The sequence below is a fragment of the Bactrocera tryoni genome, chromosome 1 (assembly GCF_016617805.1).
Source record: "Bactrocera tryoni isolate S06 chromosome 1, CSIRO_BtryS06_freeze2, whole genome shotgun sequence".
Taxonomy (NCBI): Eukaryota; Metazoa; Arthropoda; class Insecta; order Diptera; family Tephritidae; genus Bactrocera; species Bactrocera tryoni.
In genome coordinates this window covers 15,821,586-15,838,488 of record NC_052499.1, presented here as the reverse complement: position 1 = coordinate 15,838,488, position 16,903 = coordinate 15,821,586, and positions in this window count along the sequence as shown.

Here is a 16,903-nt window from a genome sequence, read left to right as displayed (position 1 = left end):
ATTTAAATATTTGACAAAATATTTTGAGTTATTGAAAAATAATTAATTTTTTTTTTAATATTTTTAAATATAAAAAAGTAAAAGTAAAATCACAATTGATTTAAGTAACATTTAGATCATGCGAAAAGTAATTTAACTGTGTTCATTTTTATAGAGTAATATTTATACATGAAACAAAATGCTGTTAAAGAGTAGTTAAATAGTAAAATGAAAGAAAATATTAAGAATTTTACTGTCACATTTCATTCACACTAAAATATACACAACTGCCCTCAGAAGCATTAAGCATGTACATGTATGTATAAGCAAACATTTCCCAAGGCAGCATTTATAAGTGATTTATATGTCTTTATTTGCACACGCTTTACGCCACTTCCTTACTATGCAAATAATTTACTGATTATTGTGGCGCAAATGGGTCCAACGTTTCAAACGCTCACACCACTTCACGCACTTATTGACTTAACTGCTCTTTCGGTGTTTGGTTTTGGACTACCAGTTATCTTATTGACATTATATTAGTAGCTCACAACCACAACAATAGCACAGCGCATCTCGCATAGCACACTTATCACTTTATTGACTGTAATCAATATTTAATTGCTAGCAATATTCTACGTTTAATACTATGCCGTCTATTATTATGAAGTGATAATGCCATACACACACTCACAAATACATAAGTATATACGCAGATATGTATATTTGTAGTGTTTACAACCACAAACCAGCTTGCGTTGCTTTCACGGATTGTCAAGTTACCAGCTCAACTGCTGCGGCAATAAATTTGGCCTGCCTTTTACCTTGAATTCCTGCAAATTATGTGCGTTCTGTAATTATTGGTGTTATATATCGACGGCAAACACGTGCGCTGTCAATACAGGTGTGTTTGTGTGTGTTAAACTCACTTCGCGAATGTTTATTTTATCGTCACACTACCTTCTTTTACATGCTTGTCCTTTCTTGTCTTTTGATATTTGATAGCTACATCGTGACTTCATAAAATAATCGAAATGTTTTTATACCCTGAACTTTTCTAATTGACAAAATATCTTCATGAAATTTGGCTTAGAATATTGTCCAAGGCAACGCTACTATCTCCTAATAAATTATTCAAACTCAAAGTGTTTGTGGCATATTTTCCCATATCGATCACTCTCACATATGTATGTACATTATAACACTAGCAGGTTACTCATACGCCATGTCATGACAAGCTGACATCAAAATCATGTCCTTATTGTCCAGGGCAACGCTACTATTTCCAAACAAACTCTTCAAACCTAAAGGGTCCATGGCATATTTTCCTATACTGATCCCTCTCACATATAACACAAGCAGGTTACTCATACGCCATGTCATGACAAGCTGATCGCTCAAAATCAAGTACTTGTATGAAAAACTTTTTTATTTAATAATGGATCTGCACGAAATTTGGCACAATATGTTGTCCAAGGCAACGCTACCATCTCCGAACAAATTTTTCAAATCGGCCTACTATAGCATATAGCTGCCATACAAACTGATCGATGAAAAATAAAATTATTGGATGGAAAACAGTTTTATGTCAAGATATATCTTCAAATGGCAACGCTACAATCTCCAATCATTTAATTTTTCATGAAATATCATGAAATGAATATCTCTATTAATTTCTATTGAATAGAATTCTATACTTTTTTCTTCTACTAAATTTTTTCAGTCTTCCCTGTGTGCAAATAGCACCACTATCCCTTATCAACTTCACTTTTATTGACTGCTTTATATCTTTAATCCTCCTACTAGACATTTTGTACCAACACAGTATCTTTTTTATTTGCTTGTTGTTGTTTGTTTCACATTATTTTTTCCTTTTTATTATCGAACAAACGCGCACATGTTAACCGACCGCTATAAAGCATTTCAAATGTCACAGGCCTCAAGCGTCCACCCACGCGCTCGCAAAATAATGGAAAAAGGGCAAATATGCACGCACTTACGGAGCGTGTCTGTCAACTGTGTATGGCTATAAGCGTGGCTAGCTATGTTGCTGAGTACATTTCGCGTTCCATGCGCTCGCATACAATATTCATGACAGCACGACGTGCTAAGGCATTCAATTTTGTTGAGTCATAGCTTTTGCGTAATTTTTTCTTTGCTTTTCTTCTCATTTAATTTTTACTGTTTTTTTCGCTCGTTTGTTCTACTTAAGTCAGTATGCATTGCATAAATATATCGTATATATGTGTAGACTTATATATATTCATATATACATTAGCATAGTTTTCAGCGCCCCGAACAAAGTGGTATTGAAACAGCGTGACTGAACAGACGCTTTGCCGTCAAAGTGGCTGCGGTGGTCTTGTTTAAAGTCACGCTCTCACTGCCTCTCTATCGCTCAAGCGCCTTTGGCTTGTAGCATCCTCCATCCATTTCCACCATTACTTTGCATTTCCACACTGCCATAACCCCGAAGAAACCGCAAATGTGAAGCATCTACTCAGCCGTTACTACTTGATGTCGAGAGCTTTCTGCAGCGTGCTTATACATTCATCCTACATTTGTGGCGGCAGCATTAGAGTGTGTAAGGCGTTGGAAAGTGGCGCTGCTGCTGGCTTGTTTAGGGGTTGTTGGCACCCAGTGGGGTGCTATTGTATGTGTGTGTGTCTTAGCTTTTAGGAAAATAATAAAAAGTAATAATTTTTAAATTTTTTTGATATTATATCAGTAGTCTTGGTGCTACATGCCAGTTTCTACAAGTAATGCAACTAACTCTCCATTCATTTCGCTGTCTTCACGTTGTAACGTTGCTATGACAGCATATTTTGCTCAATTTTTATATATAAAAATAGTACGAGTTGCAAAAATTAGTGAAAATGCACTCTCTCCTTTGCGTTCGTGTTCATTTTTGTGCTCTCACTTTGATTTTTCTTCTTTTCTTTTCTTTTATTTTCTTTCTTTTTATATATGTTTCTTCTTACTTCGCATTTGTCGTGTGTCGTTTTTCGATCGATATACTCGAGTTGTAGGCTGCAAACCGTGCAGTCTAGTTTTAGGCGCTGTTTTCAATTCACTATTTCGTGCTTACACATTTTCACACTCTCACGCTCTCTCGCTTGCTTGCTCTCCGTCTTTCTCTAACGTGTAAGTGCTCTCATTTTTACTCTGCACTTGACTCAATTGTTGTCTGCACAACTAGCACATGTGATTTGTTTCGTAAACTTTTTCCGTTATTTTTTTTTTGCTCGCTTACTCGTTTAATTCGATTCTTTTTCGCTAAATTCCTTTTCGTAACTGCAATTGAGCATATTTTTATGCTGAAATAAGTAATATTCGAAAGAAATTACAAAAAAATATGGTATTAAATATTTTCATAAAATATTGTGAACATTTTTTGCTGCCTAAAGGTATGCTACAATAATTTTTTGTTGCCCAAAGGTATGCTTCAATAATTATTGATTGTATTCTTTTTCGTTTTGTTTTAATAATTTGTATGCTTATACTTTTAAGCTGTTAAAGAACAATAAAAAAATTAAAATAATTGAAATTAGTAATAATAATTAAAATATTTTTTTTAATAAAAATTATTTACGGAATTAGTAATAATATTTAATATACCTTTTTTAAATTTTTTTAAATTAAAATTTATTAAAATACTTTTTTTAATTTTTTTTTAATTAAAATTTATTTCAATTATAATTACTAATTTCCATATTTTTTATTAAAAAAACTATTTTAATTATTATTACTAATTTCAATAATTATTTTAATTTTTTATTGTTTTTAACAGCCTAAAAGTATAAAATATAAATTTTAATTAAAAAAAAATAAAAAAGTATTTTAATTATTATTACTAATTTCCATAATTTTGTAATAAAAAAAATTAAAAGCAAACATTTTTTTTTATTATTACTAATTTTAATAGTTATTTTGACTTTTTTATTAATTATAATCAGCCTAAAAGTGCAAAAAAATTATTTTAATTATTTTAAATATGTGCCTTCTCTGCTACTAAGAAGCGCACGCCTGAAAGTATGTAACAATAAGCATTAAATGCAAAAATGCTCATTTATTCAATTTACTGCTTTCACATAAATTAAAAAAATTAGAATTAATTAATGAACAAAACGCCCAAAAGCATGCAACGTTTATGTAATTTAGCCTCGTAACTTGTCAAATTTTTATATATATTTTGAATTTGTAGCTTTCTTGCGGCCCCTACGACCTACCATAAATGACCTACTACCTCACGCAGCTAAAAATAGCACAGTCATGAAAATAAGAGTGCTTTCATTGAACTCTTTAGTGCGGAAAAAACACTTTTAAGACGAAATTATTTTCCCCCCTCCCTATACTACATATGCTGCTCGTATAATGTATTCTTAACGACTTGCACTTTTTGCACGCGACCTTCTTTTCCGTGGCAAACGCTTGCACATGCATTTATATATAGTGCATATGTGTGTATGTATATCGGATTTCGTGCGGCTACACGCCACAAACGTAACCGAAATTATCCTTTGCATCACTGTGCTCTTGTATTTTTTGTAGTTTTTTTTTTTTTTGCTTTTTTTAAGTTTTGCTTTTGCCTATTTTTTCCTGTTTTTCCGCCACAAATGTGTGAATGCCATTTGTTTTGGGCCGTCAAGGACTCGATACGAAGGCTTGCCGTGCATTCTAGTGCATTGTTCTGTCCCACTTTTCTGGCTTTGGCAACGCCTCGCACTACCACAAGCCCCTTGCGGCGCCTTGCTTTTCACTTCCGTCTAAAAGTTGTCGCTTTCACCGTCGTCAATATTTGCGTTGTTCTTACTTTTCAACTCAAGTTAATGGCGAATTAGTACAATGCTATTGTTTAAAGACCTACATACATACATACTTTACCTACCTACTAATAGTATATGTGCTAAAATGCTTTAAATCAAAAATTTCATTTTATAATGTGCACAACTGTACTTCGATAAGTCAGTGTATAAAGTACTCAAAGAAAAATTTCTTTGAACAATACTACCTGTGATACTTAAAGAACCGGATAACCACTACCTAGAATTATACCATATCTATAACCTGTATATCAACCCGTACCCACGACAGTCGGGTCTAAGTAACCGGAACGGACCCGAATTTTTTATCCGGCAAAGATTTCTGTTTTGAAAAATATTAAAGACTTAAATTTTTATTCTTTTCCAAAAAAAGTAGAGACTTTCAAAACAAATTGAGGTATAATATCTTCATTGGTTTCCATAAAAAATATTTGAATATGTTTTTTTCATTAAACCATCGCCTTTTGCTGCCTGTTACTTTTATTTGTATATAATTTGTGATACAGATGTCACTTGGCTCTTTCTGCTCTGTTCCAGCATATTTCATTCAGTGAATTTAAATTTTTTACAAAGAATTCCGCATCTAGTGCTTTTTAAAAAGTATATTTTCAGTTTTCATCAAAGTTATAGCCTCTATAGCCATAATACAAATTCAATACTTTTAAATGGTTTTTTTTCAAACGCACAAAATCTGCCATATTTTTCTTCAATTCTTGGAATTTTGCATTTGCTTATCGCAAGTTGACATTTCTCTCTTTGCATAATTTGCAGTTCCTGCGATCCCTTTTCAAAGTCAATCACAATCATTGCGTGTCATCACCTGCAGCAACACAGAAATCATATTACCGTAATTTTTTACGATTTTTGTTTCATATGTTCGACACTGCTATCTCTCCTACCTCTCTCTTTTATTGTGTATTTATGCTGGTAAGGAGATTTTTCTTCAGAACAAACTCTGTTCTTAAATTACAAGTAGTAATATTACATATAAAAGATAATCCATTTCGAGGTCACCTACTTTTTTACACGCACAAACACAGAAACTTCAAACTTTATGGGAAATATTTTTAATCATTCGTAAGAACATACTTTGAGGTATATTTTTTGAAAATTATCTCTTTCAAATGTTGGCCCTGGCTAGGTCTCAGATGGTCCCTCTGTTGAGTCCAATTTTCAATGGCTCGTTCGAGCATTTCGACTGGTAACTGGCGAATGACATAAGTGATGTTTTGCTTAAAAGTCTGAATCGAAGCTGGCTTGTCCGCATAGACTTCAGACTTTACATATACCCACAGGAAAAAGTCTAACAATGTAATATCACACGATCTGCTGACCAATCGATCGGCCCAAAACGTGACATAGTCTGCTCACCGATTTATTGAGAGAGAACAATAAATCCATTAATTTATGCGATGTGTAGGAAGTGACGCCGTCTTGTTGAAACCAAATGTCGCCGAGATCACGAGCTTCAATTTTAAGCATCAAATAGTCGGTTATCTAGGCGCGATAAAGTTCGCCATTGACGCTTACCTTCTCACCGGCAACATTTTTGAAAAAAAGGATCGATGATTCCATCGGCCCACAAATCACATCAAACCGTTGTTTCTCTGAATGAAATGACAGCTCTTGAATCTCTTCAGGTTGCTCTTCGTCACAAATGCGGCAATTTAGCTTGTTTACATACCTATTGAGCCAGAAATGATCCTCATCACTGAACAAAATTTTGCTCAAAAACGTTGGATCTGTTTTGGACTTTTCACGAGCACATAGAGCGAAACGATGTCGCTTGGGCAGGTCTAGTGGCTTCAGTTCTTCAGTCAGTATGTTTGTGTTATCAGAGCGAAAATGAGCTTCGAACAAAGCGCCAACATTGAATTTGGTTTTAAAGTTGATAAAACTTTTACCAAAACACTTCAATTGAAGAAACAACTTTATGGCGACGATTGCCTATCCCGTAGCAGAGTGCACGAGTGGTTTCAACGTTTTCAAAGTGGTCGTGAGGGGATATTCCGGAAATTCCATCGAAACTGAGCGTGAGTTCATCAAAAATCAGCCCAAATCATCATTGAAATTCATGGAAATGGAATTGAACATCTCCAAAACATCGATTTATCGCATTTTGACCCAACATTTTGGTTTACGAAAGGTGTGTGCACGGTTTGTTCCGCACAAATTGACTGACGACCAAAAATTGCTCAGAATCCAACATTCGAAGGACATCTTGTGACCGATTATTTGACCGAAAATCACATTTTAACCATTAACCACTCCCCGTATTCACCTGATATGGTACCGTGCGACTTCTGCCTTCTCGGAAAAATGCGTTTGCCCATGAAAGGAAAGCGATATGCAGACGTAGAGGCCATTCAAAAGGCTTGCACCGGCTTACTGGCGACCATACCGGCCAACGAGCTAAAACACTCGTTCGACATGCTTTTGGACTGCGCAAAAAGCTGTATTGAAGCAGAAGGAGACTATTTTGAATAAAAAAAATGATTTTTTTAAGTCCTGTTTACTTTGGAACACATCTTGTAAGTCTTTCTATGATGAAATGTCAAACAATAATGAACAAAAATAACACGACGGCTTGACACGACTCACGCAGGATCTGTCAGAAAAGGGCTATTGAAAAAAGTACCTCTACCAGGATCACCCGTTATATATTAGTGTCAATGGAAACATAGTTTCCATTTCCAAGTCATAGCGCAAGTACATTAATTAAATTGGCCAAGCTATTGAATAGTCAACATGTGTCAACAACAATAACAACAAATATAAAATATTAAGTACAAAATGAAAATACTCTTGCTCCACACACTACGTTTGCAAAACCACAAATGTAATTGCATAATTAATTGCAACAAATTACGTATTTTTATTAAATGTTATCTAATAGCTGCATACTTGCTTATATACAAGTATACTTGCATTATTATACAAACATACATATATAATTGGTAACTGTTAATTCCTTATTGAAAGCATACTTTCAGTCGGTGTGGCGTCGGACTAAATGACACACACGCATACAAAAGTGTTGCTAGATAACAAAAACACATTTGATACATAAAAATATTAGGGTGTTACATATAAATATGGTGTCCGTTATTTTCCAAGTTGGTGTTTTTTGTCGAATAAAACTTCTTATTTTCAATTTAAACTAGATTCATGCCACTTGTCCCCCCCATGTATATTCTATGTATATAATATGGGCTTTTTTTTATATTTTTCACTAAACAAGTGAATTCACAACTTTGAAAAAATTATATTTTAATAAAAAATTGTCCGCACTACAAAAAAGGTTAGTTATTTTCCATAAAAACATCCTCTAAAAGTTATACGTAGTTCAATTTATACCTACATATGTATATAGTTCACCAACCATTGTGCTATATGGATGTACACCATGCCGTATGAGCAACACAAAATGTATAAATCACGTATGAATGCTCAGTACATTCGATGTATAACTTTAACTGCGTATAACTCTGAAAGTAGTGGTTTTAAGGAAAAAATCATTAAGACCTTTTTTGTAGAGCGGAAAATTTTGTATCAGAATATGCAGTTCTCAAAGTCGCAGGCTTGCAGTTAAAAAAAAATGAATGTACAAAATCAAAAAATGTTAAATTTGTAGGAAAAGAAAAATGATTTAATAACGTTTGAAATTGAAAAAGAAGAGCTTATTTACATTGGACCATTTTGTTATGGATAAAACTGAAACAGAGTGTTGTTGGCAAAAAAAAAACTTGGCTTGTGAAATAACAGATGCCCTAATATACATATATATTTATGTTTTACATATCTGTAAATATAGATTGTGGCCGCCATAATGAGTGCAGTGCTTCAGTACATAATCCCCTAATGTATAACAGTATATATTTATAGCTCACTATAAGCATGTCGCTGTGACTAATAATGTTACCACGCATTTGTTTTTGTTATGCGCCATCCCCAAGCGCCACAGAAACCAATTAAAAAATGACATATTTCCGTCCGCGCTCCATATGGCGCTCATAATTTGACTGCTGTTATTGCACATATTGCATTCATACGCTCTGCCACACATATGCACACACAGCTGAGTACGTGCATACATCATACATGTGCGTGTGTGTGTGCGACGTGCAGCTTCTTCGCCCATACTAGCATGTGGTTAATTTACTATAAAAGCTAAGCATTTGTTGGCACTCAACTGACAACGCGGCGCTGTGTAGCGTTAAAAAAAAAACGTTAAAATGCCAACGCCTCTTCGACAGTTGCATTTCGCTTTGCATTTTCTGTTTGGCAACTTTTGGGTATTGATTTTTTTTGGCACCATGCTGAACAATGCCTGACCGGAAATGTCTCCATTTTTCGTTTCACCGCAAATTGGTGGTATTGTTGCGCTATTGGTGGCTCCTCATTGCATGTCTATAAATTTGTGATTGCTCTGTGTTTTAATAGTTTCGCAATACAGCTGCATTGCTGCGTAAAAGTTCGATGCTTCGTGATTCAATGACAATAAGTTGAGCGAAGAATCTTTAAAATGTCGCCTGTGATAGAAACGCTTTGGGTTTGATGGTCTACGTATTCATATTGGCACGAACTTTGCTTTATTGCTGCACCAAACTACCGTTATGAGTGTCCAGTACACGTTTTTCAAACCAGGTCAGGTTAGGTCAAGCTTTATTGTTTATTGTCTTTGTTAAGCATGTCATATAAATAGTCGTTCATATGAAAAAATTTTTCATTGGACCTTATCAGTGTGGCCATGCGTCAAATCTTGGAGAAGACCCGTGAAAAGAGGATTGACACACACCACCTCTTCGTCGATTTCAAAGCAACTTTTGACAGCACGAAAAGGAGCTGTCTTTATGTCGTGTCTGAATTTGGTATTCTCGCAAAACTAATACGGCTGTGTAAACTGACTTTGAGCAATACCAAAAGCTCCATCCGGTTCGGAAAGAACCTTTCCGAGCCGTTCGAAACCAAACGAGGTTTCAGACAAGGTGACTCCCTTTCGCGCGACTTCTTTAATCTAATCTTTGAGAAAATAATTCGAGCTGCAGTACTAAATAGTGAAGGTACAATCTTCTATAAGAGTGTACAACTGCTGGCGTACACCGATGATATCAATATCACAGGCCTCAACAACCGCGCAATTATTTCTGCTCTCTCCAGGCTGGATAAGGAAGCGCAGCAAATGGGTTTGGTACTGAAGGAGGGCAAAACGAAATATCTCCTGTCATCAAACAAACAGTCGTCGTACTAGTGACTCGGCTCCCACGTCACTGTTGACAGTCATAACTTCGAAGTTGTAGATAATTTCGTTCATCTTGGAACCAATATTAATAGCAACAACAATGTCGGCCGCGAAATCCAATGAGAAGAGTAACTCTTACCAATAGGTGGTACTTCGGACTGAGTAAGCAATTGAGTAGTAAAGTCCTCTCTCGACGGACACAGACCAAACTCTATAAGTCACTCACTATTCCCGTCCTGCTATATGGTGTAAAGGCATGGACGATGACAACATCTCATCAGTCGACGTTACGAGTTTTCGAGATAAAGGTTCTGTGGAAGATTTATGGTCCTTTGGCATTGGTAATGGCGCATATCGCATTCGATGAAACGACGATCTGTACGAGAAATAGGTACGACTACATTAAGATAGTTCAGCAAAGTAATAGAAAGCGGTTACGCTAGCTAGGTCATGTCGTCCGAATGGATGAAAACGCTCCATCTCTGGGAGTATTCCACGCAGTACCCGCCGAGAAAGACAGATGAAGAAGAAGACCTCCACTCCGTTGGAAAGACCAGGTAGAGAAGGACCTTCCTTTCCCAAAATCGCCAAGCGCATAACAACACGGCTAACCTTAGTGGGTGCTACAGACCAAGTAAGCAGTGAAAACAGCTGAAATTTTTAGCATTCTTCAAGGACGTGTATGTACTATATATGAAAATAATAAAAAAAATTAAGAATTTATTTTTAATTTCAAATTTTAAATTTATTGAACTCAACAAAACCCGCGAAATTTCAAGTTTTAAAATTCCCGAAATTTACTGATCACATCTTGTATACTTTGGGTCCTCCTTAAGCAAACATCAGGTTGATTCCGCTTTCCTAATCGACACTTTGGTGGCTAGGATACCATATATTCATAAACTTTTCTTTCATTGAACTCTATACTTGACGAGAATTCTCAACCAGTTTATCAAATTTTCTCCAAGGTTCTATAGGATATTAGTTAGGATGTGACCTCTTTAATTGGATGTCAAGTTAAAGTTATCTATAATATATAAACACGCAGGTATTCAGAGCAAATTTTGTAAATTAAAGGTAATTTTCTCGCAATCACATCTACGCGCATAATTCGTACGAAATAACCAAAAAATATATTTCGTATAAATTACAGCTATACTGTATACAGTTACACGAATTCCTGCGATTTAAAGTAAGCCTCGAAAATTATGCGCATGCAAATGCGTAGAGATTTCCTCCACGGCCAAGCAAAGTCAAGGTGTCAAAAGACACAACAATAAGGCGCACAAGGACTCCATTAGCACCAAGCGTATTTAGTTAAGTGCATACCTGCTCTTGGCAAGAATAGACTGTGGAGTAGAACTAAGTCATACTATGCCATGCCGAGACTCTAGCCATCCCATTGCCTCATGAATTATTCAAACTTGTTTGTGTTCTAAAATTCAAATGTTAATCGCACGAAAACAAAAACAACGAAACATTACCTTCACGCTGTGATTGTCGGTGTGTTCGAAAAACGTCAAGGTGCTGACGTAGCTGTGACATTGTCGCATACAATTTATGAGCCACAAGCATATTTAACATAATTCTGAAAATTGCTCGGCCCATGAAGTTTCAATAATCAGTATTATGTGGTATTGAGTGTCGCGGTTGGAGGGAAAATTTTAAACTAATGAGTACCATGTGCGAATTTTCTAAATATTAATTGTAACCGTTAAAGTTGGTTTATGCATTATCACCAACTGATTGGCTAGATGGAGGCATCATTCGTAGTTATACGAGGCGTGCTCAAAAAGTATCGCGACAGCTTGCTGACAGTTTTTTTCGATTGCAGGGGCGTGGTACATCATGAGTTCTTGCCACAGGGAAGAACGGTCAATAAGGAATATTACCTGCAAGTTATGCGCAATTTGCGCGAAGCAACCCGCCAGAAACGCCCGGATTTGTGGAAGAACAAAAATTGGCTTTTGCACCACAATAACGCCGCTGCTCACACATCGTTGCTTGTGCGCGACTTTTTGGCCAAAAACAACACACTAATGATGCCGCAGCCACCGTATTCCCCAGATCTGGCCCCCCCTGTGACTTTTTCTTGTTCCCTAAACTGAAGAGGTCCATGAAAGGACGACGTTACGCTTCTCTTGACGAGATAAAGACGGCATCGAAGGAGGAGCTGAAGAAGATAAAAAAAATAATTTTTTGAAGTGCTTCGAAGATTGGAAAAACCGTTGGCACAAGTGTATAATATCTCATGGAGATTACTTTGAAGGGGACAAAATAGATATTCAGGAATAAATAAATAATTTTTGAAAAAACACAAAATTCGCGATACTTTTTGAACACACCTCGTATACTTAAAATGAGGAGAATAATGCAAATAATTTTATTTCTTATACAAGCAAACTCTTTGAATCCTAAAAGCTCCAAATAATAGCCGATTCTCTAAACATTCAGTCCAAGTACAGTAATTTGCGCTAATTTTGGCTGACCACGGGATGCTTTATAAGGGATTAGCTCATATCTACACACATAACGCTTGGAAAACCAAAATTTAATTAAAAATTAAAAAAGAAGTTTTCTGCCTGAAAGATCTTATAATGAAATCCTATATTACTCCAACTTCCAATATCTTCGTAAGGCAAGTCCTGACTTTCTGCCGCTATAAACAATTTTCTGCTTCATAGATATATTTATTACTCCACAAGAATCTTCAGTTCGCACGTCTCAGCACAACAGGGTTGCAATCGAAGCTCGTAGTGTTGTTGTTGTAGCGGTTATCTAATCCCCGCTTGGACGGTAAGGTTCGGGTTAGTAGTCTTCGAAGTCATCTAACGGTAGGGCCAGGAAACGCACTGTTTCGACGAGGTCGAACCATACGAAGAAGGGTGTGAATGAGGTTCGCTGGCCACTGGCCTGATCAGCGTACTGTTCAATGTCGACGACATATTCAAAGAAATACCTCTCGATGTCCTTAGGAAGCGATTCCGCTTCAAGTAGATGACTGCAAAAATAGTTTCCGCGGAAATATCCCAGCAGAAACTGCCTAGAGAGGAGCTCATTATCTTCCTTGACCGAAAGCATGCAGACCTCGCTGTGCAAATGTTCAACCCTCTGTTTAATTCTTCTTAATTTAGAGTTTTGACCTCGAAACAGTACGTATGATGTCCGACCGCCCAAGTAGTTCATAGTCCACCCTTCAGCCCTGGAGGGAGCGCGGATTGTCCTATGTCCTTATGTAACATTGTATGATTGATTCTGTCAAAAGCTTTTAACAAGTTCAATCCTCCAAGATCGTCGTCTCACAGAGCGGCTTTTGATTTAGCAATGAACGTTTGTGTTATTAAGTGCTATATTGGTTCAATTCCGACGACAGGCAGTACTACGTTATCGGAGTCGGCATTCTACCTCGATTTGAACTGGTAAGTTTTCGGCTGAGGCTTGTGGAGTTAGAATACTCTATAGAAAATATGTATGAAAATATCCTTTTGAGCCCTAGAATTTATTCATCTATGTGCCTTATTTGTAATTTCTTTGAGGTCCTTCATCTGATTTTAGATTTCTAGAGTTAATAACAGTAGATTGTACTTCCATTTAGACAGTTACAAGTTCATTTTATCCCTGTTCTCGATGGACGGAAATCTCGAATCTTTCGCTTACTTAGCCTCCTGGAAATCTGCTTCATCAGTCCAGCTTACTTTCCCCTAATTTGCGCATTTGGCAGCTTGCTAAATTAAAAAGCCAACTCATCAGTAGAATATTCGTGGGTTCGTTACGATTTCACTAAAACTCCACTTACTTAGTTTCTTCTTCATATCAGAATAAATTCATGCAGAAGCAACTGGTTTGGTTATTGCCTTTTAAATAACTGTTTAGTTAACGTTTCGCTTCCTTTCAACTTGTTGCTCTAATTTTGATTTCAGTGAAATCTCAAGTTAAATATCTAATATTATTATTTCAAACTAATCGCCCTTCTGTCAATGCCTTATGCCAATGAGCATTCTACACCACAGGCTATACTGTCAATGCGCTTTGTTTTCTTTGTCCTTAAATCTCCAACACTTCGTGTTCGCCCAATTAAATTTCCACACTTTGTTAATTGTTTGTTTGACTTTTCGGAGCTTTGTCGGTCTGCTGTTGAATTTGAATTTGCACAGCAGGACTCCACTCGTTTTTGCGTTTATGCTGGTAGAAAATAAAATAGTAAAAGAGAAGTGTGGTCGCCAGCCAATTCATCATTCAATGCCATAAGTGATGACTTCGGTCTGGTGTTTTCACATTTTGGCATAGACGAGTGTGCTAATTTTTTACTGCACTCCTCAAATGCTGCCATTTTTTATGTTTTCAATGGATGTACACGGCTATTATATACCACATACATATACTAGGGTGATTCAAATTTTTTTTTCGTTTGGTACTCGGAAAAATAGGTTCCTAGACACCTCTAAAGAAGCCTCTCCAAACCTGAGTTCTTAATTGTAACGGGAAGGTCCTCCTACATGCAGTTTTCTATTTTTTCTTATCATCAGATAGAAAAATTTATATCTCGCTTCCAACTACTTGAAAAAATATCATGTCAATTAGGTTTTGTAGGAAATTGAATGCTCTAAAATATGGTCACTTATGAATTTTTCGTAAACCCAACCGTTTAAAAGATATTAACGGTTGAAATTTGACTATTTTTTTTTTTGAATCACCCTAATATATACGGTAGGTAGAAAAAGTAAGTGCCGTAATTGATGATTTTATTGGCAATCGCTTGTCTAGTAAGAAATGTGTGTGTCATTTTATAGAAATGCTCAGTAGTAGAGAGAGAGAGAGAGGTTAGCGTAGAAAAAGTAAGTTATCAAGTGCAATAATCGGTGTTTTTGAATTAAAATTCGGGAAAAAGAATTACAAAAATTCGTTAAAGGAATTCTTTATTTTCTAAAATTTGAAATCGAATTGGTAAGAGCACCTTTAATTTTTTTTTATGTCCGATATATCTGCTTTCTCCCATGTACTATTGATTGCAAAATTTCCATGATTTTTCGAAATAATCGTTAATAAGGGAGATGGAAGGCAGTTCAAAATCAATTTTTGGCGTTCGAACGTTCCTTGCTTAAAGCATTTGTTTCAAACACAAGTAAACAGGAAGCTTGTTCAAGCCTTGGCATACAATGGCCGCTGAGTTGCCTTTGCTAATTATAGTCTGCACTTCGACGATATCTGACAACTAGCGCTTTCTATAGCCTTAAGTCCTCAACGAGTAACTCTTAAAAAATAATGCTTTTCACACACTACCACAGTCGCTTCAGCCCTTCGCTCTCTCCCGGTTGCAGTGTCTACTTTATGCTTACATAACTTAACAAAATGAAGTTATTTTTAAACACACGCGCCTGGTGGCCTTTCAGTTACAACATTAGCACTATAATAAATTTGTATAAAACCAGTAAATAATGAATAAACTAAAAGTGGATTCTTCGAATTAATTATGTGCCCCCTCATTGACTTGAAGCTTGAATTTTACAAGTAGTCTATTAACTGCAGCAGTTGTTACTGCTGGCCTTGTAGCGCTGGTGCGGGCTGTCACCCCCATTCCGTTGAATCTTATCAGCTGACTGCAACACACAATTATGGCAGCACATGGCTGAATGTTTCTCCACGCTTTCATGTACACTCGCACAGGCCCATAATTCAGAATTGTTTGCTTACTTTTGACCTTTTTTCCTTAATTGTGTCTATTTTGCATAAATTGAGAAAGTTATTTTCCTGCAAATTTCTATATATTATGCGACAATACACACGCGCATGCACTAAAAAAAAATTAGATAAGGAAAGGCTATGTTCGGGTTAGCGAACATTTTTATTCTCGGAAGTTCGAAAGACTTTATATTAGGTACATATATGGAGTCTAAGGGAAGTATTGAGCCATTTTTGACATACATACTGTTATCAGGAAAGGATTATCCCCGAATTATAATTATACATCTCACATCCTTGCTTGACCAATATTTACGAAAAAGAGTTAACTATAAGGACTGGGACCGCATATACAAAACCTAGGGGCTTGAGGTTTTTGTTGAGGATTTTGGTTTGATTTGGGCGACTTTTATCGTAAGATGGCATACCTAAAAAGCACTATTCTTGCAAAGTTTATCCAGATGCTTCTTTTTTTATTCTTCCAAATCAATTTCATCCCCTTCAAAGTAATCCCCTGCCGATGCAATGCATTTTTGGCAATGGATTTTCCAATCTTCGAAACACTGGTTGTAGTCACTTTCCGGGATGGCCTTCAGTTCCGTCTTCGCTGCGGCTTGAATCTCCTCTATCGTATAAAAACGGTGTCCCCGGAGCGGTCTTTTGAGCTTGGTGAACAGCCAGAAGTCGCACGGCGCCAGATCAGGTGAATACGGTGGTTGCGGAACGATATGGGTTGAGTTTTTGGCGTAATGATCACGAATTACGAGGGCAGTATGGGATGGTGCATTATCGCGGTGTAGAAACCAAGAATTGTCTTTCCACAATTTCAGCCGTTTTAGGCAGAGAGAGTTACGCAAACGACGCATAACGTTCAAATAATATTCCTTGTTGACTGTTTGACCGGTTGGAAGGAATTCGTAATGCACAACACCACGATAAGCGAAGAAAACAGTCAACATGACCTTGATTTTTGAGCGACTTTGGCGCGATTTTTTTGGTCTCGGCGCTCTTTTGGCACGATATTCGCTCAATTGGTCGGTTGTTTCGGGGTCGTAAGCATAGATCGAAGTCTCATCGCCAGCTATAATGCGTTTCATGACACCCTGATAGTCGGAAAGCATCGTTTCACCCACTTCAACGCGACGCCTTTTTTCCAAAAAATTCAATATTTTCGGTACCA